The 27,059-nt window shown below is 49.1% G+C and overlaps 51 non-coding genes across 51 annotated transcripts; all 51 read left to right on the top strand.

Annotated features, from left to right (window-relative positions):
- The first annotated feature begins 6 nt into the window (after window positions 1-6).
- Window positions 7-145, top strand: LOC130649896 (U4 spliceosomal RNA). Its single transcript, XR_008983309.1, has one exon. It is a non-coding gene; the product is annotated as a U4 spliceosomal RNA (small nuclear RNA).
- A 395-nt stretch (window positions 146-540) lies between these two features.
- LOC130649758 (U4 spliceosomal RNA) lies at window positions 541-679 on the top strand. Its single transcript, XR_008983179.1, has one exon. It is a non-coding gene; the product is annotated as a U4 spliceosomal RNA (small nuclear RNA).
- A 395-nt stretch (window positions 680-1,074) lies between these two features.
- Window positions 1,075-1,213, top strand: LOC130649757 (U4 spliceosomal RNA). Its single transcript, XR_008983178.1, has one exon. It is a non-coding gene; the product is annotated as a U4 spliceosomal RNA (small nuclear RNA).
- A 395-nt stretch (window positions 1,214-1,608) lies between these two features.
- LOC130649756 (U4 spliceosomal RNA) lies at window positions 1,609-1,747 on the top strand. Its single transcript, XR_008983177.1, has one exon. It is a non-coding gene; the product is annotated as a U4 spliceosomal RNA (small nuclear RNA).
- Window positions 1,748-2,142: 395 nt separating this feature from the next.
- Window positions 2,143-2,281, top strand: LOC130649755 (U4 spliceosomal RNA). The gene has a single exon (XR_008983176.1). It is a non-coding gene; the product is annotated as a U4 spliceosomal RNA (small nuclear RNA).
- A 395-nt stretch (window positions 2,282-2,676) lies between these two features.
- On the top strand, window positions 2,677-2,815 carry LOC130649754 (U4 spliceosomal RNA). Its single transcript, XR_008983175.1, has one exon. It is a non-coding gene; the product is annotated as a U4 spliceosomal RNA (small nuclear RNA).
- A 395-nt stretch (window positions 2,816-3,210) lies between these two features.
- LOC130649753 (U4 spliceosomal RNA) lies at window positions 3,211-3,349 on the top strand. Its single transcript, XR_008983174.1, has one exon. It is a non-coding gene; the product is annotated as a U4 spliceosomal RNA (small nuclear RNA).
- Window positions 3,350-3,744: 395 nt separating this feature from the next.
- Window positions 3,745-3,883, top strand: LOC130649752 (U4 spliceosomal RNA). The gene has a single exon (XR_008983173.1). It is a non-coding gene; the product is annotated as a U4 spliceosomal RNA (small nuclear RNA).
- Window positions 3,884-4,278: 395 nt separating this feature from the next.
- On the top strand, window positions 4,279-4,417 carry LOC130649751 (U4 spliceosomal RNA). Its single transcript, XR_008983172.1, has one exon. It is a non-coding gene; the product is annotated as a U4 spliceosomal RNA (small nuclear RNA).
- A 395-nt stretch (window positions 4,418-4,812) lies between these two features.
- On the top strand, window positions 4,813-4,951 carry LOC130650013 (U4 spliceosomal RNA). The gene has a single exon (XR_008983420.1). It is a non-coding gene; the product is annotated as a U4 spliceosomal RNA (small nuclear RNA).
- A 395-nt stretch (window positions 4,952-5,346) lies between these two features.
- On the top strand, window positions 5,347-5,485 carry LOC130649750 (U4 spliceosomal RNA). Its single transcript, XR_008983171.1, has one exon. It is a non-coding gene; the product is annotated as a U4 spliceosomal RNA (small nuclear RNA).
- A 395-nt stretch (window positions 5,486-5,880) lies between these two features.
- On the top strand, window positions 5,881-6,019 carry LOC130649749 (U4 spliceosomal RNA). Its single transcript, XR_008983170.1, has one exon. It is a non-coding gene; the product is annotated as a U4 spliceosomal RNA (small nuclear RNA).
- Window positions 6,020-6,414: 395 nt separating this feature from the next.
- On the top strand, window positions 6,415-6,553 carry LOC130649747 (U4 spliceosomal RNA). The gene has a single exon (XR_008983168.1). It is a non-coding gene; the product is annotated as a U4 spliceosomal RNA (small nuclear RNA).
- A 395-nt stretch (window positions 6,554-6,948) lies between these two features.
- On the top strand, window positions 6,949-7,087 carry LOC130649746 (U4 spliceosomal RNA). The gene has a single exon (XR_008983167.1). It is a non-coding gene; the product is annotated as a U4 spliceosomal RNA (small nuclear RNA).
- Window positions 7,088-7,482: 395 nt separating this feature from the next.
- LOC130649745 (U4 spliceosomal RNA) lies at window positions 7,483-7,621 on the top strand. Its single transcript, XR_008983166.1, has one exon. It is a non-coding gene; the product is annotated as a U4 spliceosomal RNA (small nuclear RNA).
- Window positions 7,622-8,016: 395 nt separating this feature from the next.
- On the top strand, window positions 8,017-8,155 carry LOC130649744 (U4 spliceosomal RNA). Its single transcript, XR_008983165.1, has one exon. It is a non-coding gene; the product is annotated as a U4 spliceosomal RNA (small nuclear RNA).
- Window positions 8,156-8,550: 395 nt separating this feature from the next.
- On the top strand, window positions 8,551-8,689 carry LOC130649743 (U4 spliceosomal RNA). The gene has a single exon (XR_008983164.1). It is a non-coding gene; the product is annotated as a U4 spliceosomal RNA (small nuclear RNA).
- Window positions 8,690-9,084: 395 nt separating this feature from the next.
- On the top strand, window positions 9,085-9,223 carry LOC130649742 (U4 spliceosomal RNA). The gene has a single exon (XR_008983163.1). It is a non-coding gene; the product is annotated as a U4 spliceosomal RNA (small nuclear RNA).
- Window positions 9,224-9,618: 395 nt separating this feature from the next.
- LOC130649741 (U4 spliceosomal RNA) lies at window positions 9,619-9,757 on the top strand. Its single transcript, XR_008983162.1, has one exon. It is a non-coding gene; the product is annotated as a U4 spliceosomal RNA (small nuclear RNA).
- A 395-nt stretch (window positions 9,758-10,152) lies between these two features.
- On the top strand, window positions 10,153-10,291 carry LOC130649857 (U4 spliceosomal RNA). Its single transcript, XR_008983273.1, has one exon. It is a non-coding gene; the product is annotated as a U4 spliceosomal RNA (small nuclear RNA).
- Window positions 10,292-10,686: 395 nt separating this feature from the next.
- LOC130649740 (U4 spliceosomal RNA) lies at window positions 10,687-10,825 on the top strand. The gene has a single exon (XR_008983161.1). It is a non-coding gene; the product is annotated as a U4 spliceosomal RNA (small nuclear RNA).
- Window positions 10,826-11,220: 395 nt separating this feature from the next.
- LOC130649739 (U4 spliceosomal RNA) lies at window positions 11,221-11,359 on the top strand. Its single transcript, XR_008983160.1, has one exon. It is a non-coding gene; the product is annotated as a U4 spliceosomal RNA (small nuclear RNA).
- A 395-nt stretch (window positions 11,360-11,754) lies between these two features.
- On the top strand, window positions 11,755-11,893 carry LOC130649738 (U4 spliceosomal RNA). Its single transcript, XR_008983159.1, has one exon. It is a non-coding gene; the product is annotated as a U4 spliceosomal RNA (small nuclear RNA).
- A 395-nt stretch (window positions 11,894-12,288) lies between these two features.
- On the top strand, window positions 12,289-12,427 carry LOC130649736 (U4 spliceosomal RNA). Its single transcript, XR_008983157.1, has one exon. It is a non-coding gene; the product is annotated as a U4 spliceosomal RNA (small nuclear RNA).
- A 395-nt stretch (window positions 12,428-12,822) lies between these two features.
- Window positions 12,823-12,961, top strand: LOC130649734 (U4 spliceosomal RNA). The gene has a single exon (XR_008983156.1). It is a non-coding gene; the product is annotated as a U4 spliceosomal RNA (small nuclear RNA).
- Window positions 12,962-13,356: 395 nt separating this feature from the next.
- Window positions 13,357-13,495, top strand: LOC130649733 (U4 spliceosomal RNA). The gene has a single exon (XR_008983155.1). It is a non-coding gene; the product is annotated as a U4 spliceosomal RNA (small nuclear RNA).
- A 395-nt stretch (window positions 13,496-13,890) lies between these two features.
- LOC130649732 (U4 spliceosomal RNA) lies at window positions 13,891-14,029 on the top strand. The gene has a single exon (XR_008983154.1). It is a non-coding gene; the product is annotated as a U4 spliceosomal RNA (small nuclear RNA).
- Window positions 14,030-14,424: 395 nt separating this feature from the next.
- Window positions 14,425-14,563, top strand: LOC130649731 (U4 spliceosomal RNA). Its single transcript, XR_008983153.1, has one exon. It is a non-coding gene; the product is annotated as a U4 spliceosomal RNA (small nuclear RNA).
- Window positions 14,564-14,958: 395 nt separating this feature from the next.
- Window positions 14,959-15,097, top strand: LOC130649730 (U4 spliceosomal RNA). The gene has a single exon (XR_008983152.1). It is a non-coding gene; the product is annotated as a U4 spliceosomal RNA (small nuclear RNA).
- Window positions 15,098-15,492: 395 nt separating this feature from the next.
- LOC130649729 (U4 spliceosomal RNA) lies at window positions 15,493-15,631 on the top strand. The gene has a single exon (XR_008983151.1). It is a non-coding gene; the product is annotated as a U4 spliceosomal RNA (small nuclear RNA).
- A 395-nt stretch (window positions 15,632-16,026) lies between these two features.
- Window positions 16,027-16,165, top strand: LOC130649728 (U4 spliceosomal RNA). The gene has a single exon (XR_008983150.1). It is a non-coding gene; the product is annotated as a U4 spliceosomal RNA (small nuclear RNA).
- Window positions 16,166-16,560: 395 nt separating this feature from the next.
- LOC130649727 (U4 spliceosomal RNA) lies at window positions 16,561-16,699 on the top strand. Its single transcript, XR_008983149.1, has one exon. It is a non-coding gene; the product is annotated as a U4 spliceosomal RNA (small nuclear RNA).
- Window positions 16,700-17,094: 395 nt separating this feature from the next.
- On the top strand, window positions 17,095-17,233 carry LOC130649726 (U4 spliceosomal RNA). Its single transcript, XR_008983148.1, has one exon. It is a non-coding gene; the product is annotated as a U4 spliceosomal RNA (small nuclear RNA).
- Window positions 17,234-17,628: 395 nt separating this feature from the next.
- LOC130649724 (U4 spliceosomal RNA) lies at window positions 17,629-17,767 on the top strand. Its single transcript, XR_008983146.1, has one exon. It is a non-coding gene; the product is annotated as a U4 spliceosomal RNA (small nuclear RNA).
- A 395-nt stretch (window positions 17,768-18,162) lies between these two features.
- LOC130649723 (U4 spliceosomal RNA) lies at window positions 18,163-18,301 on the top strand. Its single transcript, XR_008983145.1, has one exon. It is a non-coding gene; the product is annotated as a U4 spliceosomal RNA (small nuclear RNA).
- Window positions 18,302-18,696: 395 nt separating this feature from the next.
- Window positions 18,697-18,835, top strand: LOC130649722 (U4 spliceosomal RNA). Its single transcript, XR_008983144.1, has one exon. It is a non-coding gene; the product is annotated as a U4 spliceosomal RNA (small nuclear RNA).
- A 395-nt stretch (window positions 18,836-19,230) lies between these two features.
- On the top strand, window positions 19,231-19,369 carry LOC130649721 (U4 spliceosomal RNA). Its single transcript, XR_008983143.1, has one exon. It is a non-coding gene; the product is annotated as a U4 spliceosomal RNA (small nuclear RNA).
- A 395-nt stretch (window positions 19,370-19,764) lies between these two features.
- On the top strand, window positions 19,765-19,903 carry LOC130649720 (U4 spliceosomal RNA). Its single transcript, XR_008983142.1, has one exon. It is a non-coding gene; the product is annotated as a U4 spliceosomal RNA (small nuclear RNA).
- Window positions 19,904-20,298: 395 nt separating this feature from the next.
- Window positions 20,299-20,437, top strand: LOC130649718 (U4 spliceosomal RNA). The gene has a single exon (XR_008983140.1). It is a non-coding gene; the product is annotated as a U4 spliceosomal RNA (small nuclear RNA).
- A 395-nt stretch (window positions 20,438-20,832) lies between these two features.
- Window positions 20,833-20,971, top strand: LOC130649717 (U4 spliceosomal RNA). Its single transcript, XR_008983139.1, has one exon. It is a non-coding gene; the product is annotated as a U4 spliceosomal RNA (small nuclear RNA).
- A 395-nt stretch (window positions 20,972-21,366) lies between these two features.
- On the top strand, window positions 21,367-21,505 carry LOC130649716 (U4 spliceosomal RNA). Its single transcript, XR_008983138.1, has one exon. It is a non-coding gene; the product is annotated as a U4 spliceosomal RNA (small nuclear RNA).
- A 395-nt stretch (window positions 21,506-21,900) lies between these two features.
- On the top strand, window positions 21,901-22,039 carry LOC130649715 (U4 spliceosomal RNA). Its single transcript, XR_008983137.1, has one exon. It is a non-coding gene; the product is annotated as a U4 spliceosomal RNA (small nuclear RNA).
- A 395-nt stretch (window positions 22,040-22,434) lies between these two features.
- On the top strand, window positions 22,435-22,573 carry LOC130649714 (U4 spliceosomal RNA). The gene has a single exon (XR_008983136.1). It is a non-coding gene; the product is annotated as a U4 spliceosomal RNA (small nuclear RNA).
- Window positions 22,574-22,968: 395 nt separating this feature from the next.
- On the top strand, window positions 22,969-23,107 carry LOC130649712 (U4 spliceosomal RNA). The gene has a single exon (XR_008983134.1). It is a non-coding gene; the product is annotated as a U4 spliceosomal RNA (small nuclear RNA).
- A 395-nt stretch (window positions 23,108-23,502) lies between these two features.
- Window positions 23,503-23,641, top strand: LOC130649711 (U4 spliceosomal RNA). The gene has a single exon (XR_008983133.1). It is a non-coding gene; the product is annotated as a U4 spliceosomal RNA (small nuclear RNA).
- Window positions 23,642-24,036: 395 nt separating this feature from the next.
- LOC130649710 (U4 spliceosomal RNA) lies at window positions 24,037-24,175 on the top strand. The gene has a single exon (XR_008983132.1). It is a non-coding gene; the product is annotated as a U4 spliceosomal RNA (small nuclear RNA).
- A 395-nt stretch (window positions 24,176-24,570) lies between these two features.
- LOC130650075 (U4 spliceosomal RNA) lies at window positions 24,571-24,709 on the top strand. Its single transcript, XR_008983478.1, has one exon. It is a non-coding gene; the product is annotated as a U4 spliceosomal RNA (small nuclear RNA).
- A 395-nt stretch (window positions 24,710-25,104) lies between these two features.
- LOC130649708 (U4 spliceosomal RNA) lies at window positions 25,105-25,243 on the top strand. Its single transcript, XR_008983131.1, has one exon. It is a non-coding gene; the product is annotated as a U4 spliceosomal RNA (small nuclear RNA).
- Window positions 25,244-25,638: 395 nt separating this feature from the next.
- Window positions 25,639-25,777, top strand: LOC130649707 (U4 spliceosomal RNA). Its single transcript, XR_008983130.1, has one exon. It is a non-coding gene; the product is annotated as a U4 spliceosomal RNA (small nuclear RNA).
- Window positions 25,778-26,172: 395 nt separating this feature from the next.
- Window positions 26,173-26,311, top strand: LOC130650008 (U4 spliceosomal RNA). The gene has a single exon (XR_008983416.1). It is a non-coding gene; the product is annotated as a U4 spliceosomal RNA (small nuclear RNA).
- A 395-nt stretch (window positions 26,312-26,706) lies between these two features.
- Window positions 26,707-26,845, top strand: LOC130649706 (U4 spliceosomal RNA). Its single transcript, XR_008983129.1, has one exon. It is a non-coding gene; the product is annotated as a U4 spliceosomal RNA (small nuclear RNA).
- The last annotated feature ends 214 nt before the right edge of the window (window positions 26,846-27,059 follow it).

Genomic DNA, 27,059 nt, shown 5'->3' with positions numbered 1-27,059 from the left:
TGGGTTAGCTTTGCGCAGTGGCATTACCATAGCCAATGAGGTTTAACCGAGGCGTGGTGATTGCTAATTGAAAACTTTTCCCAATATCCCGCATGACGGCGTGAAACATCGCCGGCGTTGCAATATTTGGAGGTTTCCACTGGGACCATGCCTAAAAATAGAAATCTGCTGAGCTCACGAAGACTGCGTCGAATGCAAGAAAAGCGCAAAAATTCTTGTTTGCTCGCTTCCGAATGGAGAAGAACCCTTTCGTGTAAAGCAGGACACATTATGCATCGCCTCTTTTCAACGCAACTGGTCACTTCCGCAGACGGTGGGCATTCTAGGTGTAAATGGCGAATCAGTGGTGGAGACAAAGCGCTCGTTGCGGCACTGGCCCTTACTCTCACGACGACAACGGACACTTGTCTTAGTTCGGCTATGCATATGAAAACTGTTTAAGTGGCACAAGGGAAAGGCGAGGTGGGGACCAAAATGCCGTAACCACAAGCAATCGACAACGTTAAAGAAGCACGCGATGGTTGCCGTTCTTGTTGGGTTAGCTTTGCGCAGTGGCATTACCATAGCCAATGAGGTTTAACCGAGGCGTGGTGATTGCTAATTGAAAACTTTTCCCAATATCCCGCATGACGGCGTGAAACATCGCCGGCGTTGCAATATTTGGAGGTTCCCACTGGGACCATGCCTAAAAATAGAAATCTGCTGAGCTCACGAAGACTGCGTCGAATGCAAGAAAAGCGCAAAAATTCTTGTTTGCTCGCTTCCGAATGGAGAAGAACCCTTTCGTGTAAAGCAGGACACATTATGCATCGCCTCTTTTCAACGCAACTGGTCACTTCCGCAGACGGTGGGCATTCTAGGTGTAAATGGCGAATCAGTGGTGGAGACAAAGCGCTCGTTGCGGCACTGGCCCTTACTCTCACGACGACAACGGACACTTGTCTTAGTTCGGCTATGCATATGAAAACTGTTTAAGTGGCACAAGGGAAAGGCGAGGTGGGGACCAAAATGCCGTAACCACAAGCAATCGACAACGTTAAAGAAGCACGCGATGGTTGCCGTTCTTGTTGGGTTAGCTTTGCGCAGTGGCATTACCATAGCCAATGAGGTTTAACCGAGGCGTGGTGATTGCTAATTGAAAACTTTTCCCAATATCCCGCATGACGGCGTGAAACATCGCCGGCGTTGCAATATTTGGAGGTTCCCACTGGGACCATGCCTAAAAATAGAAATCTGCTGAGCTCACGAAGACTGCGTCGAATGCAAGAAAAGCGCAAAAATTCTTGTTTGCTCGCTTCCGAATGGAGAAGAACCCTTTCGTGTAAAGCAGGACACATTATGCATCGCCTCTTTTCAACGCAACTGGTCACTTCCGCAGACGGTGGGCATTCTAGGTGTAAATGGCGAATCAGTGGTGGAGACAAAGCGCTCGTTGCGGCACTGGCCCTTACTCTCACGACGACAACGGACACTTGTCTTAGTTCGGCTATGCATATGAAAACTGTTTAAGTGGCACAAGGGAAAGGCGAGGTGGGGACCAAAATGCCGTAACCACAAGCAATCGACAACGTTAAAGAAGCACGCGATGGTTGCCGTTCTTGTTGGGTTAGCTTTGCGCAGTGGCATTACCATAGCCAATGAGGTTTAACCGAGGCGTGGTGATTGCTAATTGAAAACTTTTCCCAATATCCCGCATGACGGCGTGAAACATCGCCGGCGTTGCAATATTTGGAGGTTCCCACTGGGACCATGCCTAAAAATAGAAATCTGCTGAGCTCACGAAGACTGCGTCGAATGCAAGAAAAGCGCAAAAATTCTTGTTTGCTCGCTTCCGAATGGAGAAGAACCCTTTCGTGTAAAGCAGGACACATTATGCATCGCCTCTTTTCAACGCAACTGGTCACTTCCGCAGACGGTGGGCATTCTAGGTGTAAATGGCGAATCAGTGGTGGAGACAAAGCGCTCGTTGCGGCACTGGCCCTTACTCTCACGACGACAACGGACACTTGTCTTAGTTCGGCTATGCATATAAAAACTGTTTAAGTGGCACAAGGGAAAGGCGAGGTGGGGACCAAAATGCCGTAACCACAAGCAATCGACAACGTTAAAGAAGCACGCGATGGTTGCCGTTCTTGTTGGGTTAGCTTTGCGCAGTGGCATTACCATAGCCAATGAGGTTTAACCGAGGCGTGGTGATTGCTAATTGAAAACTTTTCCCAATATCCCGCATGACGGCGTGAAACATCGCCGGCGTTGCAATATTTGGAGGTTCCCACTGGGACCATGCCTAAAAATAGAAATCTGCTGAGCTCACGAAGACTGCGTCGAATGCAAGAAAAGCGCAAAAATTCTTGTTTGCTCGCTTCCGAATGGAGAAGAACCCTTTCGTGTAAAGCAGGACACATTATGCATCGCCTCTTTTCAACGCAACTGGTCACTTCCGCAGACGGTGGGCATTCTAGGTGTAAATGGCGAATCAGTGGTGGAGACAAAGCGCTCGTTGCGGCACTGGCCCTTACTCTCACGACGACAACGGACACTTGTCTTAGTTCGGCTATGCATATGAAAACTGTTTAAGTGGCACAAGGGAAAGGCGAGGTGGGGACCAAAATGCCGTAACCACAAGCAATCGACAACGTTAAAGAAGCACGCGATGGTTGCCGTTCTTGTTGGGTTAGCTTTGCGCAGTGGCATTACCATAGCCAATGAGGTTTAACCGAGGCGTGGTGATTGCTAATTGAAAACTTTTCCCAATATCCCGCATGACGGCGTGAAACATCGCCGGCGTTGCAATATTTGGAGGTTCCCACTGGGACCATGCCTAAAAATAGAAATCTGCTGAGCTCACGAAGACTGCGTCGAATGCAAGAAAAGCGCAAAAATTCTTGTTTGCTCGCTTCCGAATGGAGAAGAACCCTTTCGTGTAAAGCAGGACACATTATGCATCGCCTCTTTTCAACGCAACTGGTCACTTCCGCAGACGGTGGGCATTCTAGGTGTAAATGGCGAATCAGTGGTGGAGACAAAGCGCTCGTTGCGGCACTGGCCCTTACTCTCACGACGACAACGGACACTTGTCTTAGTTCGGCTATGCATATGAAAACTGTTTAAGTGGCACAAGGGAAAGGCGAGGTGGGGACCAAAATGCCGTAACCACAAGCAATCGACAACGTTAAAGAAGCACGCGATGGTTGCCGTTCTTGTTGGGTTAGCTTTGCGCAGTGGCATTACCATAGCCAATGAGGTTTAACCGAGGCGTGGTGATTGCTAATTGAAAACTTTTCCCAATATCCCGCATGACGGCGTGAAACATCGCCGGCGTTGCAATATTTGGAGGTTCCCACTGGGACCATGCCTAAAAATAGAAATCTGCTGAGCTCACGAAGACTGCGTCGAATGCAAGAAAAGCGCAAAAATTCTTGTTTGCTCGCTTCCGAATGGAGAAGAACCCTTTCGTGTAAAGCAGGACACATTATGCATCGCCTCTTTTCAACGCAACTGGTCACTTCCGCAGACGGTGGGCATTCTAGGTGTAAATGGCGAATCAGTGGTGGAGACAAAGCGCTCGTTGCGGCACTGGCCCTTACTCTCACGACGACAACGGACACTTGTCTTAGTTCGGCTATGCATATGAAAACTGTTTAAGTGGCACAAGGGAAAGGCGAGGTGGGGACCAAAATGCCGTAACCACAAGCAATCGACAACGTTAAAGAAGCACGCGATGGTTGCCGTTCTTGTTGGGTTAGCTTTGCGCAGTGGCATTACCATAGCCAATGAGGTTTAACCGAGGCGTGGTGATTGCTAATTGAAAACTTTTCCCAATATCCCGCATGACGGCGTGAAACATCGCCGGCGTTGCAATATTTGGAGGTTCCCACTGGGACCATGCCTAAAAATAGAAATCTGCTGAGCTCACGAAGACTGCGTCGAATGCAAGAAAAGCGCAAAAATTCTTGTTTGCTCGCTTCCGAATGGAGAAGAACCCTTTCGTGTAAAGCAGGACACATTATGCATCGCCTCTTTTCAACGCAACTGGTCACTTCCGCAGACGGTGGGCATTCTAGGTGTAAATGGCGAATCAGTGGTGGAGACAAAGCGCTCGTTGCGGCACTGGCCCTTACTCTCACGACGACAACGGACACTTGTCTTAGTTCGGCTATGCATATGAAAACTGTTTAAGTGGCACAAGGGAAAGGCGAGGTGGGGACCAAAATGCCGTAACCACAAGCAATCGACAACGTTAAAGAAGCACGCGATGGTTGCCGTTCTTGTTGGGTTAGCTTTGCGCAGTGGCATTACCATAGCCAATGAGGTTTAACCGAGGCGTGGTGATTGCTAATTGAAAACTTTTCCCAATATCCCGCATGACGGCGTGAAACATCGCCGGCGTTGCAATATTTGGAGGTTCCCACTGGGACCATGCCTAAAAATAGAAATCTGCTGAGCTCACGAAGACTGCGTCGAATGCAAGAAAAGCGCAAAAATTCTTGTTTGCTCGCTTCCGAATGGAGAAGAACCCTTTCGTGTAAAGCAGGACACATTATGCATCGCCTCTTTTCAACGCAACTGGTCACTTCCGCAGACGGTGGGCATTCTAGGTGTAAATGGCGAATCAGTGGTGGAGACAAAGCGCTCGTTGCGGCACTGGCCCTTACTCTCACGACGACAACGGACACTTGTCTTAGTTCGGCTATGCATATGAAAACTGTTTAAGTGGCACAAGGGAAAGGCGAGGTGGGGACCAAAATGCCGTAACCACAAGCAATCGACAACGTTAAAGAAGCACGCGATGGTTGCCGTTCTTGTTGGGTTAGCTTTGCGCAGTGGCATTACCATAGCCAATGAGGTTTGACCGAGGCGTGGTGATTGCTAATTGAAAACTTTTCCCAATATCCCGCATGACGGCGTGAAACATCGCCGGCGTTGCAATATTTGGAGGTTCACACTGGGACCATGCCTAAAAATAGAAATCTGCTGAGCTCACGAAGACTGCGTCGAATGCAAGAAAAGCGCAAAAATTCTTGTTTGCTCGCTTCCGAATGGAGAAGAACCCTTTCGTGTAAAGCAGGACACATTATGCATCGCCTCTTTTCAACGCAACTGGTCACTTCCGCAGACGGTGGGCATTCTAGGTGTAAATGGCGAATCAGTGGTGGAGACAAAGCGCTCGTTGCGGCACTGGCCCTTACTCTCACGACGACAACGGACACTTGTCTTAGTTCGGCTATGCATATGAAAACTGTTTAAGTGGCACAAGGGAAAGGCGAGGTGGGGACCAAAATGCCGTAACCACAAGCAATCGACAACGTTAAAGAAGCACGCGATGGTTGCCGTTCTTGTTGGGTTAGCTTTGCGCAGTGGCATTACCATAGCCAATGAGGTTTAACCGAGGCGTGGTGATTGCTAATTGAAAACTTTTCCCAATATCCCGCATGACGGCGTGAAACATCGCCGGCGTTGCAATATTTGGAGGTTCCCACTGGGACCATGCCTAAAAATAGAAATCTGCTGAGCTCACGAAGACTGCGTCGAATGCAAGAAAAGCGCAAAAATTCTTGTTTGCTCGCTTCCGAATGGAGAAGAACCCTTTCGTGTAAAGCAGGACACATTATGCATCGCCTCTTTTCAACGCAACTGGTCACTTCCGCAGACGGTGGGCATTCTAGGTGTAAATGGCGAATCAGTGGTGGAGACAAAGCGCTCGTTGCGGCACTGGCCCTTACTCTCACGACGACAACGGACACTTGTCTTAGTTCGGCTATGCATATGAAAACTGTTTAAGTGGCACAAGGGAAAGGCGAGGTGGGGACCAAAATGCCGTAACCACAAGCAATCGACAACGTTAAAGAAGCACGCGATTGTTGCCGTTCTTGTTGGGTTAGCTTTGCGCAGTGGCATTACCATAGCCAATGAGGTTTAACCGAGGCGTGGTGATTGCTAATTGAAAACTTTTCCCAATATCCCGCATGACGGCGTGAAACATCGCCGGCGTTGCAATATTTGGAGGTTCCCACTGGGACCATGCCTAAAAATAGAAATCTGCTGAGCTCACGAAGACTGCGTCGAATGCAAGAAAAGCGCAAAAATTCTTGTTTGCTCGCTTCCGAATGGAGAAGAACCCTTTCGTGTAAAGCAGGACACATTATGCATCGCCTCTTTTCAACGCAACTGGTCACTTCCGCAGACGGTGGGCATTCTAGGTGTAAATGGCGAATCAGTGGTGGAGACAAAGCGCTCGTTGCGGCACTGGCCCTTACTCTCACGACGACAACGGACACTTGTCTTAGTTCGGCTATGCATATGAAAACTGTTTAAGTGGCACAAGGGAAAGGCGAGGTGGGGACCAAAATGCCGTAACCACAAGCAATCGACAACGTTAAAGAAGCACGCGATGGTTGCCGTTCTTGTTGGGTTAGCTTTGCGCAGTGGCATTACCATAGCCAATGAGGTTTAACCGAGGCGTGGTGATTGCTAATTGAAAACTTTTCCCAATATCCCGCATGACGGCGTGAAACATCGCCGGCGTTGCAATATTTGGAGGTTCCCACTGGGACCATGCCTAAAAATAGAAATCTGCTGAGCTCACGAAGACTGCGTCGAATGCAAGAAAAGCGCAAAAATTCTTGTTTGCTCGCTTCCGAATGGAGAAGAACCCTTTCGTGTAAAGCAGGACACATTATGCATCGCCTCTTTTCAACGCAACTGGTCACTTCCGCAGACGGTGGGCATTCTAGGTGTAAATGGCGAATCAGTGGTGGAGACAAAGCGCTCGTTGCGGCACTGGCCCTTACTCTCACGACGACAACGGACACTTGTCTTAGTTCGGCTATGCATATGAAAACTGTTTAAGTGGCACAAGGGAAAGGCGAGGTGGGGACCAAAATGCCGTAACCACAAGCAATCGACAACGTTAAAGAAGCACGCGATGGTTGCCGTTCTTGTTGGGTTAGCTTTGCGCAGTGGCATTACCATAGCCAATGAGGTTTAACCGAGGCGTGGTGATTGCTAATTGAAAACTTTTCCCAATATCCCGCATGACGGCGTGAAACATCGCCGGCGTTGCAATATTTGGAGGTTCCCACTGGGACCATGCCTAAAAATAGAAATCTGCTGAGCTCACGAAGACTGCGTCGAATGCAAGAAAAGCGCAAAAATTCTTGTTTGCTCGCTTCCGAATGGAGAAGAACCCTTTCGTGTAAAGCAGGACACATTATGCATCGCCTCTTTTCAACGCAACTGGTCACTTCCGCAGACGGTGGGCATTCTAGGTGTAAATGGCGAATCAGTGGTGGAGACAAAGCGCTCGTTGCGGCACTGGCCCTTACTCTCACGACGACAACGGACACTTGTCTTAGTTCGGCTATGCATATGAAAACTGTTTAAGTGGCACAAGGGAAAGGCGAGGTGGGGACCAAAATGCCGTAACCACAAGCAATCGACAACGTTAAAGAAGCACGCGATGGTTGCCGTTCTTGTTGGGTTAGCTTTGCGCAGTGGCATTACCATAGCCAATGAGGTTTAACCGAGGCGTGGTGATTGCTAATTGAAAACTTTTCCCAATATCCCGCATGACGGCGTGAAACATCGCCGGCGTTGCAATATTTGGAGGTTCCCACTGGGACCATGCCTAAAAATAGAAATCTGCTGAGCTCACGAAGACTGCGTCGAATGCAAGAAAAGCGCAAAAATTCTTGTTTGCTCGCTTCCGAATGGAGAAGAACCCTTTCGTGTAAAGCAGGACACATTATGCATCGCCTCTTTTCAACGCAACTGGTCACTTCCGCAGACGGTGGGCATTCTAGGTGTAAATGGCGAATCAGTGGTGGAGACAAAGCGCTCGTTGCGGCACTGGCCCTTACTCTCACGACGACAACGGACACTTGTCTTAGTTCGGCTATGCATATGAAAACTGTTTAAGTGGCACAAGGGAAAGGCGAGGTGGGGACCAAAATGCCGTAACCACAAGCAATCGACAACGTTAAAGAAGCACGCGATGGTTGCCGTTCTTGTTGGGTTAGCTTTGCGCAGTGGCATTACCATAGCCAATGAGGTTTAACCGAGGCGTGGTGATTGCTAATTGAAAACTTTTCCCAATATCCCGCATGACGGCGTGAAACATCGCCGGCGTTGCAATATTTGGAGGTTCCCACTGGGACCATGCCTAAAAATAGAAATCTGCTGAGCTCACGAAGACTGCGTCGAATGCAAGAAAAGCGCAAAAATTCTTGTTTGCTCGCTTCCGAATGGAGAAGAACCCTTTCGTGTAAAGCAGGACACATTATGCATCGCCTCTTTTCAACGCAACTGGTCACTTCCGCAGACGGTGGGCATTCTAGGTGTAAATGGCGAATCAGTGGTGGAGACAAAGCGCTCGTTGCGGCACTGGCCCTTACTCTCACGACGACAACGGACACTTGTCTTAGTTCGGCTATGCATATGAAAACTGTTTAAGTGGCACAAGGGAAAGGCGAGGTGGGGACCAAAATGCCGTAACCACAAGCAATCGACAACGTTAAAGAAGCACGCGATGGTTGCCGTTCTTGTTGGGTTAGCTTTGCGCAGTGGCATTACCATAGCCAATGAGGTTTAACCGAGGCGTGGTGATTGCTAATTGAAAACTTTTCCCAATATCCCGCATGACGGCGTGAAACATCGCCGGCGTTGCAATATTTGGAGGTTCCCACTGGGACCATGCCTAAAAATAGAAATCTGCTGAGCTCACGAAGACTGCGTCGAATGCAAGAAAAGCGCAAAAATTCTTGTTTGCTCGCTTCCGAATGGAGAAGAACCCTTTCGTGTAAAGCAGGACACATTATGCATCGCCTCTTTTCAACGCAACTGGTCACTTCCGCAGACGGTGGGCATTCTAGGTGTAAATGGCGAATCAGTGGTGGAGACAAAGCGCTCGTTGCGGCACTGGCCCTTACTCTCACGACGACAACGGACACTTGTCTTAGTTCGGCTATGCATATGAAAACTGTTTAAGTGGCACAAGGGAAAGGCGAGGTGGGGACCAAAATGCCGTAACCACAAGCAATCGACAACGTTAAAGAAGCACGCGATGGTTGCCGTTCTTGTTGGGTTAGCTTTGCGCAGTGGCATTACCATAGCCAATGAGGTTTAACCGAGGCGTGGTGATTGCTAATTGAAAACTTTTCCCAATATCCCGCATGACGGCGTGAAACATCGCCGGCGTTGCAATATTTGGAGGTTCCCACTGGGACCATGCCTAAAAATAGAAATCTGCTGAGCTCACGAAGACTGCGTCGAATGCAAGAAAAGCGCAAAAATTCTTGTTTGCTCGCTTCCGAATGGAGAAGAACCCTTTCGTGTAAAGCAGGACACATTATGCATCGCCTCTTTTCAACGCAACTGGTCACTTCCGCAGACGGTGGGCATTCTAGGTGTAAATGGCGAATCAGTGGTGGAGACAAAGCGCTCGTTGCGGCACTGGCCCTTACTCTCACGACGACAACGGACACTTGTCTTAGTTCGGCTATGCATATGAAAACTGTTTAAGTGGCACAAGGGAAAGGCGAGGTGGGGACCAAAATGCCGTAACCACAAGCAATCGACAACGTTAAAGAAGCACGCGATGGTTGCCGTTCTTGTTGGGTTAGCTTTGCGCAGTGGCATTACCATAGCCAATGAGGTTTAACCGAGGCGTGGTGATTGCTAATTGAAAACTTTTCCCAATATCCCGCATGACGGCGTGAAACATCGCCGGCGTTGCAATATTTGGAGGTTCCCACTGGGACCATGCCTAAAAATAGAAATCTGCTGAGCTCACGAAGACTGCGTCGAATGCAAGAAAAGCGCAAAAATTCTTGTTTGCTCGCTTCCGAATGGAGAAGAACCCTTTCGTGTAAAGCAGGACACATTATGCATCGCCTCTTTTCAACGCAACTGGTCACTTCCGCAGACGGTGGGCATTCTAGGTGTAAATGGCGAATCAGTGGTGGAGACAAAGCGCTCGTTGCGGCACTGGCCCTTACTCTCACGACGACAACGGACACTTGTCTTAGTTCGGCTATGCATATGAAAACTGTTTAAGTCGCACAAGGGAAAGGCGAGGTGGGGACCAAAATGCCGTAACCACAAGCAATCGACAACGTTAAAGAAGCACGCGATGGTTGCCGTTCTTGTTGGGTTAGCTTTGCGCAGTGGCATTACCATAGCCAATGAGGTTTAACCGAGGCGTGGTGATTGCTAATTGAAAACTTTTCCCAATGTCCCGCATGACGGCGTGAAACATCGCCGGCGTTGCAATATTTGGAGGTTCCCACTGGGACCATGCCTAAAAATAGAAATCTGCTGAGCTCACGAAGACTGCGTCGAATGCAAGAAAAGCGCGAAAATTCTTGTTTGCTCGCTTCCGAATGGAGAAGAACCCTTTCGTGTAAAGCAGGACACATTATGCATCGCCTCTTTTCAACGCAACTGGTCACTTCCGCAGACGGTGGGCATTCTAGGTGTAAATGGCGAATCAGTGGTGGAGACAAAGCGCTCGTTGCGGCACTGGCCCTTACTCTCACGACGACAACGGACACTTGTCTTAGTTCGGCTATGCATATGAAAACTGTTTAAGTGGCACAAGGGAAAGGCGAGGTGGGGACCAAAATGCCGTAACCACAAGCAATCGACAACGTTAAAGAAGCACGCGATGGTTGCCGTTCTTGTTGGGTTAGCTTTGCGCAGTGGCATTACCATAGCCAATGAGGTTTAACCGAGGCGTGGTGATTGCTAATTGAAAACTTTTCCCAATATCCCGCATGACGGCGTGAAACATCGCCGGCGTTGCAATATTTGGAGGTTCCCACTGGGACCATGCCTAAAAATAGAAATCTGCTGAGCTCACGAAGACTGCGTCGAATGCAAGAAAAGCGCAAAAATTCTTGTTTGCTCGCTTCCGAATGGAGAAGAACCCTTTCGTGTAAAGCAGGACACATTATGCATCGCCTCTTTTCAACGCAACTGGTCACTTCCGCAGACGGTGGGCATTCTAGGTGTAAATGGCGAATCAGTGGTGGAGACAAAGCGCTCGTTGCGGCACTGGCCCTTACTCTCACGACGACAACGGACACTTGTCTTAGTTCGGCTATGCATATGAAAACTGTTTAAGTGGCACAAGGGAAAGGCGAGGTGGGGACCAAAATGCTGTAACCACAAGCAATCGACAACGTTAAAGAAGCACGCGATGGTTGCTGTTCTTGTTGGGTTAGCTTTGCGCAGTGGCATTACCATAGCCAATGAGGTTTAACCGAGGCGTGGTGATTGCTAATTGAAAACTTTTCCCAATATCCCGCATGACGGCGTGAAACATCGCCGGCGTTGCAATATTTGGAGGTTCCCACTGGGACCATGCCTAAAAATAGAAATCTGCTGAGCTCACGAAGACTGCGTCGAATGCAAGAAAAGCGCAAAAATTCTTGTTTGCTCGCTTCCGAATGGAGAAGAACCCTTTCGTGTAAAGCAGGACACATTATGCATCGCCTCTTTTCAACGCAACTGGTCACTTCCGCAGACGGTGGGCATTCTAGGTGTAAATGGCGAATCAGTGGTGGAGGCAAAGCGCTCGTTGCGGCACTGGCCCTTACTCTCACGACGACAACGGACACTTGTCTTAGTTCGGCTATGCATATGAAAACTGTTTAAGTGGCACAAGGGAAAGGCGAGGTGGGGACCAAAATGCCGTAACCACAAGCAATCGACAACGTTAAAGAAGCACGCGATGGTTGCCGTTCTTGTTGGGTTAGCTTTGCGCAGTGGCATTACCATAGCCAATGAGGTTTAACCGAGGCGTGGTGATTGCTAATTGAAAACTTTTCCCAATATCCCGCATGACGGCGTGAAACATCGCCGGCGTTGCAATATTTGGAGGTTCCCACTGGGACCATGCCTAAAAATAGAAATCTGCTGAGCTCACGAAGACTGCGTCGAATGCAAGAAAAGCGCAAAAATTCTTGTTTGCTCGCTTCCGAATGGAGAAGAACCCTTTCGTGTAAAGCAGGACACATTATGCATCGCCTCTTTTCAACGCAACTGGTCACTTCCGCAGACGGTGGGCATTCTAGGTGTAAATGGCGAATCAGTGGTGGAGACAAAGCGCTCGTTGCGGCACTGGCCCTTACTCTCACGACGACAACGGACACTTGTCTTAGTTCGGCTATGCATATGAAAACTGTTTAAGTGGCACAAGGGAAAGGCGAGGTGGGGACCAAAATGCCGTAACCACAAGCAATCGACAACGTTAAAGAAGCACGCGATGGTTGCCGTTCTTGTTGGGTTAGCTTTGCGCAGTGGCATTACCATAGCCAATGAGGTTTAACCGAGGCGTGGTGATTGCTAATTGAAAACTTTTCCCAATATCCCGCATGACGGCGTGAAACATCGCCGGCGTTGCAATATTTGGAGGTTCCCACTGGGACCATGCCTAAAAATAGAAATCTGCTGAGCTCACGAAGACTGCGTCGAATGCAAGAAAAGCGCAAAAATTCTTGTTTGCTCGCTTCCGAATGGAGAAGAACCCTTTCGTGTAAAGCAGGACACATTATGCATCGCCTCTTTTCAACGCAACTGGTCACTTCCGCAGACGGTGGGCATTCTAGGTGTAAATGGCGAATCAGTGGTGGAGACAAAGCGCTCGTTGCGGCACTGGCCCTTACTCTCACGACGACAACGGACACTTGTCTTAGTTCGGCTATGCATATGAAAACTGTTTAAGTGGCACAAGGGAAAGGCGAGGTGGGGACCAAAATGCCGTAACCACAAGCAATCGACAACGTTAAAGAAGCACGCGATGGTTGCCGTTCTTGTTGGGTTAGCTTTGCGCAGTGGCATTACCATAGCCAATGAGGTTTAACCGAGGCGTGGTGATTGCTAATTGAAAACTTTTCCCAATATCCCGCATGACGGCGTGAAACATCGCCGGCGTTGCAATATTTGGAGGTTCCCACTGGGACCATGCCTAAAAATAGAAATCTGCTGAGCTCACGAAGACTGCGTCGAATGCAAGAAAAGCGCAAAAATTCTTGTTTGCTCGCTTCCGAATGGAGAAGAACCCTTTCGTGTAAAGCAGGACACATTATGCATCGCCTCTTTTCAACGCAACTGGTCACTTCCGCAGACGGTGGGCATTCTAGGTGTAAATGGCGAATCAGTGGTGGAGACAAAGCGCTCGTTGCGGCACTGGCCCTTACTCTCACGACGACAACGGACACTTGTCTTAGTTCGGCTATGCATATGAAAACTGTTTAAGTGGCACAAGGGAAAGGCGAGGTGGGGACCAAAATGCCGTAACCACAAGCAATCGACAACGTTAAAGAAGCACGCGATGGTTGCCGTTCTTGTTGGGTTAGCTTTGCGCAGTGGCATTACCATAGCCAATGAGGTTTAACCGAGGCGTGGTGATTGCTAATTGAAAACTTTTCCCAATATCCCGCATGACGGCGTGAAACATCGCCGGCGTTGCAATATTTGGAGGTTCCCACTGGGACCATGCCTAAAAATAGAAATCTGCTGAGCTCACGAAGACTGCGTCGAATGCAAGAAAAGCGCAAAAATTCTTGTTTGCTCGCTTCCGAAAGGAGAAGAACCCTTTCGTGTAAAGCAGGACACATTATGCATCGCCTCTTTTCAACGCAACTGGTCACTTCCGCAGACGGTGGGCATTCTAGGTGTAAATGGCGAATCAGTGGTGGAGACAAAGCGCTCGTTGCGGCACTGGCCCTTACTCTCACGACGACAACGGACACTTGTCTTAGTTCGGCTATGCATATGAAAACTGTTTAAGTGGCACAAGGGAAAGGCGAGGTGGGGACCAAAATGCCGTAACCACAAGCAATCGACAACGTTAAAGAAGCACGCGATGGTTGCCGTTCTTGTTGGGTTAGCTTTGCGCAGTGGCATTACCATAGCCAATGAGGTTTAACCGAGGCGTGGTGATTGCTAATTGAAAACTTTTCCCAATATCCCGCATGACGGCGTGAAACATCGCCGGCGTTGCAATATTTGGAGGTTCCCACTGGGACCATGCCTAAAAATAGAAATCTGCTGAGCTCACGAAGACTGCGTCGAATGCAAGAAAAGCGCAAAAATTCTTGTTTGCTCGCTTCCGAATGGAGAAGAACCCTTTCGTGTAAAGCAGGACACATTATGCATCGCCTCTTTTCAACGCAACTGGTCACTTCCGCAGACGGTGGGCATTCTAGGTGTAAATGGCGAATCAGTGGTGGAGACAAAGCGCTCGTTGCGGCACTGGCCCTTACTCTCACGACGACAACGGACACTTGTCTTAGTTCGGCTATGCATATGAAAACTGTTTAAGTGGCACAAGGGAAAGGCGAGGTGGGGACCAAAATGCCGTAACCACAAGCAATCGACAACGTTAAAGAAGCACGCGGTGGTTGCCGTTCTTGTTGGGTTAGCTTTGCGCAGTGGCATTACCATAGCCAATGAGGTTTAACCGAGGCGTGGTGATTGCTAATTGAAAACTTTTCCCAATATCCCGCATGACGGCGTGAAACATCGCCGGCGTTGCAATATTTGGAGGTTCCCACTGGGACCATGCCTAAAAATAGAAATCTGCTGAGCTCACGAAGACTGCGTCGAATGCAAGAAAAGCGCAAAAATTCTTGTTTGCTCGCTTCCGAATGGAGAAGAACCCTTTCGTGTAAAGCAGGACACATTATGCATCGCCTCTTTTCAACGCAACTGGTCACTTCCGCAGACGGTGGGCATTCTAGGTGTAAATGGCGAATCAGTGGTGGAGACAAAGCGCTCGTTGCGGCACTGGCCCTTACTCTCACGACGACAACGGACACTTGTCTTAGTTCGGCTATGCATATGAAAACTGTTTAAGTGGCACAAGGGAAAGGCGAGGTGGGGACCAAAATGCCGTAACCACAAGCAATCGACAACGTTAAAGAAGCACGCGATGGTTGCCGTTCTTGTTGGGTTAGCTTTGCGCAGTGGCATTACCATAGCCAATGAGGTTTAACCGAGGCGTGGTGATTGCTAATTGAAAACTTTTCCCAATATCCCGCATGACGGCGTGAAACATCGCCGGCGTTGCAATATTTGGAGGTTCCCACTGGGACCATGCCTAAAAATAGAAATCTGCTGAGCTCACGAAGACTGCGTCGAATGCAAGAAAAGCGCAAAAATTCTTGTTTGCTCGCTTCCGAATGGAGAAGAACCCTTTCGTGTAAAGCAGGACACATTATGCATCGCCTCTTTTCAACGCAACTGGTCACTTCCGCAGACGGTGGGCATTCTAGGTGTAAATGGCGAATCAGTGGTGGAGACAAAGCGCTCGTTGCGGCACTGGCCCTTACTCTCACGACGACAACGGACACTTGTCTTAGTTCGGCTATGCATATGAAAACTGTTTAAGTGGCACAAGGGAAAGGCGAGGTGGGGACCAAAATGCCGTAACCACAAGCAATCGACAACGTTAAAGAAGCACGCGATGGTTGCCGTTCTTGTTGGGTTAGCTTTGCGCAGTGGCATTACCATAGCCAATGAGGTTTAACCGAGGCGTGGTGATTGCTAATTGAAAACTTTTCCCAATATCCCGCATGACGGCGTGAAACATCGCCGGCGTTGCAATATTTGGAGGTTCCCACTGGGACCATGCCTAAAAATAGAAATCTGCTGAGCTCACGAAGACTGCGTCGAATGCAAGAAAAGCGCAAAAATTCTTGTTTGCTCGCTTCCGAATGGAGAAGAACCCTTTCGTGTAAAGCAGGACACATTATGCATCGCCTCTTTTCAACGCAACTGGTCACTTCCGCAGACGGTGGGCATTCTAGGTGTAAATGGCGAATCAGTGGTGGAGACAAAGCGCTCGTTGCGGCACTGGCCCTTACTCTCACGACGACAACGGACACTTGTCTTAGTTCGGCTATGCATATGAAAACTGTTTAAGTGGCACAAGGGAAAGGCGAGGTGGGGACCAAAATGCCGTAACCACAAGCAATCGACAACGTTAAAGAAGCACGCGATGGTTGCCGTTCTTGTTGGGTTAGCTTTGCGCAGTGGCATTACCATAGCCAATGAGGTTTAACCGAGGCGTGGTGATTGCTAATTGAAAACTTTTCCCAATATCCCGCATGACGGCGTGAAACATCGCCGGCGTTGCAATATTTGGAGGTTCCCACTGGGACCATGCCTAAAAATAGAAATCTGCTGAGCTCACGAAGACTGCGTCGAATGCAAGAAAAGCGCAAAAATTCTTGTTTGCTCGCTTCCGAATGGAGAAGAACCCTTTCGTGTAAAGCAGGACACATTATGCATCGCCTCTTTTCAACGCAACTGGTCACTTCCGCAGACGGTGGGCATTCTAGGTGTAAATGGCGAATCAGTGGTGGAGACAAAGCGCTCGTTGCGGCACTGGCCCTTACTCTCACGACGACAACGGACACTTGTCTTAGTTCGGCTATGCATATGAAAACTGTTTAAGTGGCACAAGGGAAAGGCGAGGTGGGGACCAAAATGCCGTAACCACAAGCAATCGACAACGTTAAAGAAGCACGCGATGGTTGCCGTTCTTGTTGGGTTAGCTTTGCGCAGTGGCATTACCATAGCCAATGAGGTTTAACCGAGGCGTGGTGATTGCTAATTGAAAACTTTTCCCAATATCCCGCATGACGGCGTGAAACATCGCCGGCGTTGCAATATTTGGAGGTTCCCACTGGGACCATGCCTAAAAATAGAAATCTGCTGAGCTCACGAAGACAGCGTCGAATGCAAGAAAAGCGCAAAAATTCTTGTTTGCTCGCTTCCGAATGGAGAAGAACCCTTTCGTGTAAAGCAGGACACATTATGCATCGCCTCTTTTCAACGCAACTGGTCACTTCCGCAGACGGTGGGCAGTCTAGGTGTAAATGGCGAATCAGTGGTGGAGACAAAGCGCTCGTTGCGGCACTGGCCCTTACTCTCACGACGACAACGGACACTTGTCTTAGTTCGGCTATGCATATGAAAACTGTTTAAGTGGCACAAGGGAAAGGCGAGGTGGGGACCAAAATGCCGTAACCACAAGCAATCGACAACGTTAAAGAAGCACGCGATGGTTGCCGTTCTTGTTGGGTTAGCTTTGCGCAGTGGCATTACCATAGCCAATGAGGTTTAACCGAGGCGTGGTGATTGCTAATTGAAAACTTTTCCCAATATCCCGCATGACGGCGTGAAACATCGCCGGCGTTGCAATATTTGGAGGTTCCCACTGGGACCATGCCTAAAAATAGAAATCTGCTGAGCTCACGAAGACTGCGTCGAATGCAAGAAAAGCGCAAAAATTCTTGTTTGCTCGCTTCCGAATGGAGAAGAACCCTTTCGTGTAAAGCAGGACACATTATGCATCGCCTCTTTTCAACGCAACTGGTCACTTCCGCAGACGGTGGGCATTCTAGGTGTAAATGGCGAATCAGTGGTGGAGACAAAGCGCTCGTTGCGGCACTGGCCCTTACTCTCACGACGACAACGGACACTTGTCTTAGTTCGGCTATGCATATGAAAACTGTTTAAGTGGCACAAGGGAAAGGCGAGGTGGGGACCAAAATGCCGTAACCACAAGCAATCGACAACGTTAAAGAAGCACGCGATGGTTGCCGTTCTTGTTGGGTTAGCTTTGCGCAGTGGCATTACCATAGCCAATGAGGTTTAACCGAGGCGTGGTGATTGCTAATTGAAAACTTTTCCCAATATCCCGCATGACGGCGTGAAACATCGCCGGCGTTGCAATATTTGGAGGTTCCCACTGGGACCATGCCTAAAAATAGAAATCTGCTGAGCTCACGAAGACTGCGTCGAATGCAAGAAAAGCGCAAAAATTCTTGTTTGCTCGCTTCCGAATGGAGAAGAACCCTTTCGTGTAAAGCAGGACACATTATGCATCGCCTCTTTTCAACGCAACTGGTCACTTCCGCAGACGGTGGGCATTCTAGGTGTAAATGGCGAATCAGTGGTGGAGACAAAGCGCTCGTTGCGGCACTGGCCCTTACTCTCACGACGACAACGGACACTTGTCTTAGTTCGGCTATGCATATGAAAACTGTTTAAGTGGCACAAGGGAAAGGCGAGGTGGGGACCAAAATGCCGTAACCACAAGCAATCGACAACGTTAAAGAAGCACGCGATGGTTGCCGTTCTTGTTGGGTTAGCTTTGCGCAGTGGCATTACCATAGCCAATGAGGTTTAACCGAGGCGTGGTGATTGCTAATTGAAAACTTTTCCCAATATCCCGCATGACGGCGTGAAACATCGCCGGCGTTGCAATATTTGGAGGTTCCCACTGGGACCATGCCTAAAAATAGAAATCTGCTGAGCTCACGAAGACTGCGTCGAATGCAAGAAAAGCGCAAAAATTCTTGTTTGCTCGCTTCCGAATGGAGAAGAACCCTTTCGTGTAAAGCAGGACACATTATGCATCGCCTCTTTTCAACGCAACTGGTCACTTCCGCAGACGGTGGGCATTCTAGGTGTAAATGGCGAATCAGTGGTGGAGACAAAGCGCTCGTTGCGGCACTGGCCCTTACTCTCACGACGACAACGGACACTTGTCTTAGTTCGGCTATGCATATGAAAACTGTTTAAGTGGCACAAGGGAAAGGCGAGGTGGGGACCAAAATGCCGTAACCACAAGCAATCGACAACGTTAAAGAAGCACGCGATGGTTGCCGTTCTTGTTGGGTTAGCTTTGCGCAGTGGCATTACCATAGCCAATGAGGTTTAACCGAGGCGTGGTGATTGCTAATTGAAAACTTTTCCCAATATCCCGCATGACGGCGTGAAACATCGCCGGCGTTGCAATATTTGGAGGTTCCCACTGGGACCATGCCTAAAAATAGAAATCTGCTGAGCTCACGAAGACTGCGTCGAATGCAAGAAAAGCGCAAAAATTCTTGTTTGCTCGCTTCCGAATGGAGAAGAACCCTTTCGTGTAAAGCAGGACACATTATGCATCGCCTCTTTTCAACGCAACTGGTCACTTCCGCAGACGGTGGGCATTCTAGGTGTAAATGGCGAATCAGTGGTGGAGACAAAGCGCTCGTTGCGGCACTGGCCCTTACTCTCACGACGACAACGGACACTTGTCTTAGTTCGGCTATGCATATGAAAACTGTTTAAGTGGCACAAGGGAAAGGCGAGGTGGGGACCAAAATGCCGTAACCACAAGCAATCGACAACGTTAAAGAAGCACGCGATGGTTGCCGTTCTTGTTGGGTTAGCTTTGCGCAGTGGCATTACCATAGCCAATGAGGTTTAACCGAGGCGTGGTGATTGCTAATTGAAAACTTTTCCCAATATCCCGCATGACGGCGTGAAACATCGCCGGCGTTGCAATATTTGGAGGTTCCCACTGGGACCATGCCTAAAAATAGAAATCTGCTGAGCTCACGAAGACAGCGTCGAATGCAAGAAAAGCGCAAAAATTCTTGTTTGCTCGCTTCCGAATGGAGAAGAACCCTTTCGTGTAAAGCAGGACACATTATGCATCGCCTCTTTTCAACGCAACTGGTCACTTCCGCAGACGGTGGGCAGTCTAGGTGTAAATGGCGAATCAGTGGTGGAGACAAAGCGCTCGTTGCGGCACTGGCCCTTACTCTCACGACGACAACGGACACTTGTCTTAGTTCGGCTATGCATATGAAAACTGTTTAAGTGGCACAAGGGAAAGGCGAGGTGGGGACCAAAATGCCGTAACCACAAGCAATCGACAACGTTAAAGAAGCACGCGATGGTTGCCGTTCTTGTTGGGTTAGCTTTGCGCAGTGGCATTACCATAGCCAATGAGGTTTAACCGAGGCGTGGTGATTGCTAATTGAAAACTTTTCCCAATATCCCGCATGACGGCGTGAAACATCGCCGGCGTTGCAATATTTGGAGGTTCCCACTGGGACCATGCCTAAAAATAGAAATCTGCTGAGCTCACGAAGACTGCGTCGAATGCAAGAAAAGCGCAAAAATTCTTGTTTGCTCGCTTCCGAATGGAGAAGAACCCTTTCGTGTAAAGCAGGACACATTATGCATCGCCTCTTTTCAACGCAACTGGTCACTTCCGCAGACGGTGGGCATTCTAGGTGTAAATGGCGAATCAGTGGTGGAGACAAAGCGCTCGTTGCGGCACTGGCCCTTACTCTCACGACGACAACGGACACTTGTCTTAGTTCGGCTATGCATATGAAAACTGTTTAAGTGGCACAAGGGAAAGGCGAGGTGGGGACCAAAATGCCGTAACCACAAGCAATCGACAACGTTAAAGAAGCACGCGATGGTTGCCGTTCTTGTTGGGTTAGCTTTGCGCAGTGGCATTACCATAGCCAATGAGGTTTAACCGAGGCGTGGTGATTGCTAATTGAAAACTTTTCCCAATATCCCGCATGACGGCGTGAAACATCGCCGGCGTTGCAATATTTGGAGGTTCCCACTGGGACCATGCCTAAAAATAGAAATCTGCTGAGCTCACGAAGACTGCGTCGAATGCAAGAAAAGCGCAAAAATTCTTGTTTGCTCGCTTCCGAATGGAGAAGAACCCTTTCGTGTAAAGCAGGACACATTATGCATCGCCTCTTTTCAACGCAACTGGTCACTTCCGCAGACGGTGGGCATTCTAGGTGTAAATGGCGAATCAGTGGTGGAGACAAAGCGCTCGTTGCGGCACTGGCCCTTACTCTCACGACGACAACGGACACTTGTCTTAGTTCGGCTATGCATATGAAAACTGTTTAAGTGGCACAAGGGAAAGGCGAGGTGGGGACCAAAATGCCGTAACCACAAGCAATCGACAACGTTAAAGAAGCACGCGATGGTTGCCGTTCTTGTTGGGTTAGCTTTGCGCAGTGGCATTACCATAGCCAATGAGGTTTAACCGAGGCGTGGTGATTGCTAATTGAAAACTTTTCCCAATATCCCGCATGACGGCGTGAAACATCGCCGGCGTTGCAATATTTGGAGGTTCCCACTGGGACCATGCCTAAAAATAGAAATCTGCTGAGCTCACGAAGACTGCGTCGAATGCAAGAAAAGCGCAAAAATTCTTGTTTGCTCGCTTCCGAATGGAGAAGAACCCTTTCGTGTAAAGCAGGACACATTATGCATCGCCTCTTTTCAACGCAACTGGTCACTTCCGCAGACGGTGGGCATTCTAGGTGTAAATGGCGAATCAGTGGTGGAGACAAAGCGCTCGTTGCGGCACTGGCCCTTACTCTCACGACGACAACGGACACTTGTCTTAGTTCGGCTATGCATATGAAAACTGTTTAAGTGGCACAAGGGAAAGGCGAGGTGGGGACCAAAATGCCGTAACCACAAGCAATCGACAACGTTAAAGAAGCACGCGATGGTTGCCGTTCTTGTTGGGTTAGCTTTGCGCAGTGGCATTACCATAGCCAATGAGGTTTAACCGAGGCGTGGTGATTGCTAATTGAAAACTTTTCCCAATATCCCGCATGACGGCGTGAAACATCGCCGGCGTTGCAATATTTGGAGGTTCCCACTGGGACCATGCCTAAAAATAGAAATCTGCTGAGCTCACGAAGACTGCGTCGAATGCAAGAAAAGCGCAAAAATTCTTGTTTGCTCGCTTCCGAATGGAGAAGAACCCTTTCGTGTAAAGCAGGACACATTATGCATCGCCTCTTTTCAACGCAACTGGTCACTTCCGCAGACGGTGGGCATTCTAGGTGTAAATGGCGAATCAGTGGTGGAGACAAAGCGCTCGTTGCGGCACTGGCCCTTACTCTCACGACGACAACGGACACTTGTCTTAGTTCGGCTATGCATATGAAAACTGTTTAAGTGGCACAAGGGAAAGGCGAGGTGGGGACCAAAATGCCGTAACCACAAGCAATCGACAACGTTAAAGAAGCACGCGATGGTTGCCGTTCTTGTTGGGTTAGCTTTGCGCAGTGGCATTACCATAGCCAATGAGGTTTAACCGAGGCGTGGTGATTGCTAATTGAAAACTTTTCCCAATATCCCGCATGACGGCGTGAAACATCGCCGGCGTTGCAATATTTGGAGGTTCCCACTGGGACCATGCCTAAAAATAGAAATCTGCTGAGCTCACGAAGACTGCGTCGAATGCAAGAAAAGCGCAAAAATTCTTGTTTGCTCGCTTCCGAATGGAGAAGAACCCTTTCGTGTAAAGCAGGACACATTATGCATCGCCTCTTTTCAACGCAACTGGTCACTTCCGCAGACGGTGGGCATTCTAGGTGTAAATGGCGAATCAGTGGTGGAGACAAAGCGCTCGTTGCGGCACTGGCCCTTACTCTCACGACGACAACGGACACTTGTCTTAGTTCGGCTATGCATATGAAAACTGTTTAAGTGGCACAAGGGAAAGGCGAGGTGGGGACCAAAATGCCGTAACCACAAGCAATCGACAACGTTAAAGAAGCACGCGATGGTTGCCGTTCTTGTTGGGTTAGCTTTGCGCAGTGGCATTACCATAGCCAATGAGGTTTAACCGAGGCGTGGTGATTGCTAATTGAAAACTTTTCCCAATATCCCGCATGACGGCGTGAAACATCGCCGGCGTTGCAATATTTGGAGGTTCCCACTGGGACCATGCCTAAAAATAGAAATCTGCTGAGCTCACGAAGACTGCGTCGAATGCAAGAAAAGCGCAAAAATTCTTGTTTGCTCGCTTCCGAATGGAGAAGAACCCTTTCGTGTAAAGCAGGACACATTATGCATCGCCTCTTTTCAACGCAACTGGTCACTTCCGCAGACGGTGGGCATTCTAGGTGTAAATGGCGAATCAGTGGTGGAGGCAAAGCGCTCGTTGCGGCACTGGCCCTTACTCTCACGACGACAACGGACACTTGTCTTAGTTCGGCTATGCATATGAAAACTGTTTAAGTGGCACAAGGGAAAGGCGAGGTGGGGACCAAAATGCCGTAACCACAAGCAATCGACAACGTTAAAGAAGCACGCGATGGTTGCCGTTCTTGTTGGGTTAGCTTTGCGCAGTGGCATTACCATAGCCAATGAGGTTTAACCGAGGCGTGGTGATTGCTAATTGAAAACTTTTCCCAATATCCCGCATGACGGCGTGAAACATCGCCGGCGTTGCAATATTTGGAGGTTCCCACTGGGACCATGCCTAAAAATAGAAATCTGCTGAGCTCACGAAGACTGCGTCGAATGCAAGAAAAGCGCAAAAATTCTTGTTTGCTCGCTTCCGAATGGAGAAGAACCCTTTCGTGTAAAGCAGGACACATTATGCATCGCCTCTTTTCAACGCAACTGGTCACTTCCGCAGACGGTGGGCATTCTAGGTGTAAATGGCGAATCAGTGGTGGAGACAAAGCGCTCGTTGCGGCACTGGCCCTTACTCTCACGACGACAACGGACACTTGTCTTAGTTCGGCTATGCATATGAAAACTGTTTAAGTGGCACAAGGGAAAGGCGAGGTGGGGACCAAAATGCCGTAACCACAAGCAATCGACAACGTTAAAGAAGCACGCGATGGTTGCCGTTCTTGTTGGGTTAGCTTTGCGCAGTGGCATTACCATAGCCAATGAGGTTTAACCGAGGCGTGGTGATTGCTAATTGAAAACTTTTCCCAATATCCCGCATGACGGCGTGAAACATCGCCGGCGTTGCAATATTTGGAGGTTCCCACTGGGACCATGCCTAAAAATAGAAATCTGCTGAGCTCACGAAGACTGCGTCGAATGCAAGAAAAGCGCAAAAATTCTTGTTTGCTCGCTTCCGAATGGAGAAGAACCCTTTCGTGTAAAGCAGGACACATTATGCATCGCCTCTTTTCAACGCAACTGGTCACTTCCGCAGACGGTGGGCATTCTAGGTGTAAATGGCGAATCAGTGGTGGAGACAAAGCGCTCGTTGCGGCACTGGCCCTTACTCTCACGACGACAACGGACACTTGTCTTAGTTCGGCTATGCATATGAAAACTGTTTAAGTGGCACAAGGGAAAGGCGAGGTGGGGACCAAAATGCCGTAACCACAAGCAATCGACAACGTTAAAGAAGCACGCGATGGTTGCCGTTCTTGTTGGGTTAGCTTTGCGCAGTGGCATTACCATAGCCAATGAGGTTTAACCGAGGCGTGGTGATTGCTAATTGAAAACTTTTCCCAATATCCCGCATGACGGCGTGAAACATCGCCGGCGTTGCAATATTTGGAGGTTCCCACTGGGACCATGCCTAAAAATAGAAATCTGCTGAGCTCACGAAGACTGCGTCGAATGCAAGAAAAGCGCAAAAATTCTTGTTTGCTCGCTTCCGAATGGAGAAGAACCCTTTCGTGTAAAGCAGGACACATTATGCATCGCCTCTTTTCAACGCAACTGGTCACTTCCGCAGACGGTGGGCATTCTAGGTGTAAATGGCGAATCAGTGGTGGAGACAAAGCGCTCGTTGCGGCACTGGCCCTTACTCTCACGACGACAACGGACACTTGTCTTAGTTCGGCTATGCATATGAAAACTGTTTAAGTGGCACAAGGGAAAGGCGAGGTGGGGACCAAAATGCCGTAACCACAAGCAATCGACAACGTTAAAGAAGCACGCGATGGTTGCCGTTCTTGTTGGGTTAGCTTTGCGCAGTGGTATTACCATAGCCAATCAGGTTTAACCGAGGCGTGGTGATTGCTAATTGAAAACTTTTCCCAATATCCCGCATGACGGCGTGAAACATCGCCGGCGTTGCAATATTTGGAGGTTCACACTGGGACCATGCCTAAAAATAGAAATCTGCTGAGCTCACGAAGACTGCGTCGAATGCAAGAAAAGCGCAAAAATTCTTGTTTGCTCGCTTCCGAATGGAGAAGAACCCTTTCGTGTAAAGCAGGACACATTATGCATCGCCTCTTTTCAACGCAACTGGTCACTTCCGCAGACGGTGGGCATTCTAGGTGTAAATGGCGAATCAGTGGTGGAGACAAAGCGCTCGTTGCGGCACTGGCCCTTACTCTCACGACGACAACGGACACTTGTCTTAGTTCGGCTATGCATATGAAAACTGTTTAAGTGGCACAAGGGAAAGGCGAGGTGGGGACCAAAATGCCGTAACCACAAGCAATCGACAACGTTAAAGAAGCACGCGATGGTTGCCGTTCTTGTTGGGTTAGCTTTGCGCAGTGGCATTACCATAGCCAATGAGGTTTAACCGAGGCGTGGTGATTGCTAATTGAAAACTTTTCCCAATATCCCGCATGACGGCGTGAAACATCGCCGGCGTTGCAATATTTGGAGGTTCCCACTGGGACCATGCCTAAAAATAGAAATCTGCTGAGCTCACGAAGACTGCGTCGAATGCAAGAAAAGCGCAAAAATTCTTGTTTGCTCGCTTCCGAATGGAGAAGAACCCTTTCGTGTAAAGCAGGACACATTATGCATCGCCTCTTTTCAACGCAACTGGTCACTTCCGCAGACGGTGGGCATTCTAGGTGTAAATGGCGAATCAGTGGTGGAGACAAAGCGCTCGTTGCGGCACTGGCCCTTACTCTCACGACGACAACGGACACTTGTCTTAGTTCGGCTATGCATATGAAAACTGTTTAAGTGGCACAAGGGAAAGGCGAGGTGGGGACCAAAATGCCGTAACCACAAGCAATCGACAACGTTAAAGAAGCACGCGATGGTTGCCGTTCTTGTTGGGTTAGCTTTGCGCAGTGGCATTACCATAGCCAATGAGGTTTAACCGAGGCGTGGTGATTGCTAATTGAAAACTTTTCCCAATATCCCGCATGACGGCGTGAAACATCGCCGGCGTTGCAATATTTGGAGGTTCCCACTGGGACCATGCCTAAAAATAGAAATCTGCTGAGCTCACGAAGACTGCGTCGAATGCAAGAAAAGCGCAAAAATTCTTGTTTGCTCGCTTCCGAATGGAGAAGAACCCTTTCGTGTAAAGCAGGACACATTATGCATCGCCTCTTTTCAACGCAACTGGTCACTTCCGCAGACGGTGGGCATTCTAGGTGTAAATGGCGAATCAGTGGTGGAGACAAAGCGCTCGTTGCGGCACTGGCCCTTACTCTCACGACGACAACGGACACTTGTCTTAGTTCGGCTATGCATATGAAAACTGTTTAAGTGGCACAAGGGAAAGGCGAGGTGGGGACCAAAATGCCGTAACCACAAGCAATCGACAACGTTAAAGAAGCACGCGATGGTTGCCGTTCTTGTTGGGTTAGCTCTGCGCAGTGGCATTACCATAGCCAATGAGGATTAACCGAGGCGTGGTGATTGCTAATTGAAAACTTTTCCCAATATCCCGCATGACGGCGTGAAACATCGCCGGCGTTGCAATATTTGGAGGTTCCCACTGGGACCATGCCTAAAAATAGAAATCTGCTGAGCTCACGAAGACTGCGTCGAATGCAAGAAAAGCGCAAAAATTCTTGTTTGCTCGCTTCCGAATGGAGAAGAACCCTTTCGTGTAAAGCAGGACACATTATGCATCGCCTCTTTTCAACGCAACTGGTCACTTCCGCAGACGGTGGGCATTCTAGGTGTAAATGGCGAATCAGTGGTGGAGACAAAGCGCTCGTTGCGGCACTGGCCCTTACTCTCACGACGACAACGGACACTTGTCTTAGTTCGGCTATGCATATGAAAACTGTTTAAGTGGCACAAGGGAAAGGCGAGGTGGGGACCAAAATGCCGTAACCACAAGCAATCGACAACGTTAAAGAAGCACGCGATGGTTGCCGTTCTTGTTGGGTTAGCTTTGCGCAGTGGCATTACCATAGCCAATGAGGTTTAACCGAGGCGTGGTGATTGCTAATTGAAAACTTTTCCCAATATCCCGCATGACGGCGTGAAACATCGCCGGCGTTGCAATATTTGGAGGTTCCCACTGGGACCATGCCTAAAAATAGAAATCTGCTGAGCTCACGAAGACTGCGTCGAATGCAAGAAAAGCGCAAAAATTCTTGTTTGCTCGCTTCCGAATGGAGAAGAACCCTTTCGTGTAAAGCAGGACACATTATGCATCGCCTCTTTTCAACGCAACTGGTCACTTACGCAGACGGTGGGCATTCTAGGTGTAAATGGCGAATCAGTGGTGGAGACAAAGC

Source organism: Hydractinia symbiolongicarpus, chromosome 7 (assembly GCF_029227915.1).
Source record: "Hydractinia symbiolongicarpus strain clone_291-10 chromosome 7, HSymV2.1, whole genome shotgun sequence".
NCBI lineage: Eukaryota > Metazoa > Cnidaria > Hydrozoa > Anthoathecata > Hydractiniidae > Hydractinia > Hydractinia symbiolongicarpus.
Note: the sequence above shows the minus strand (reverse complement) of the source record. Positions and strands in the feature narration are given on the sequence as shown.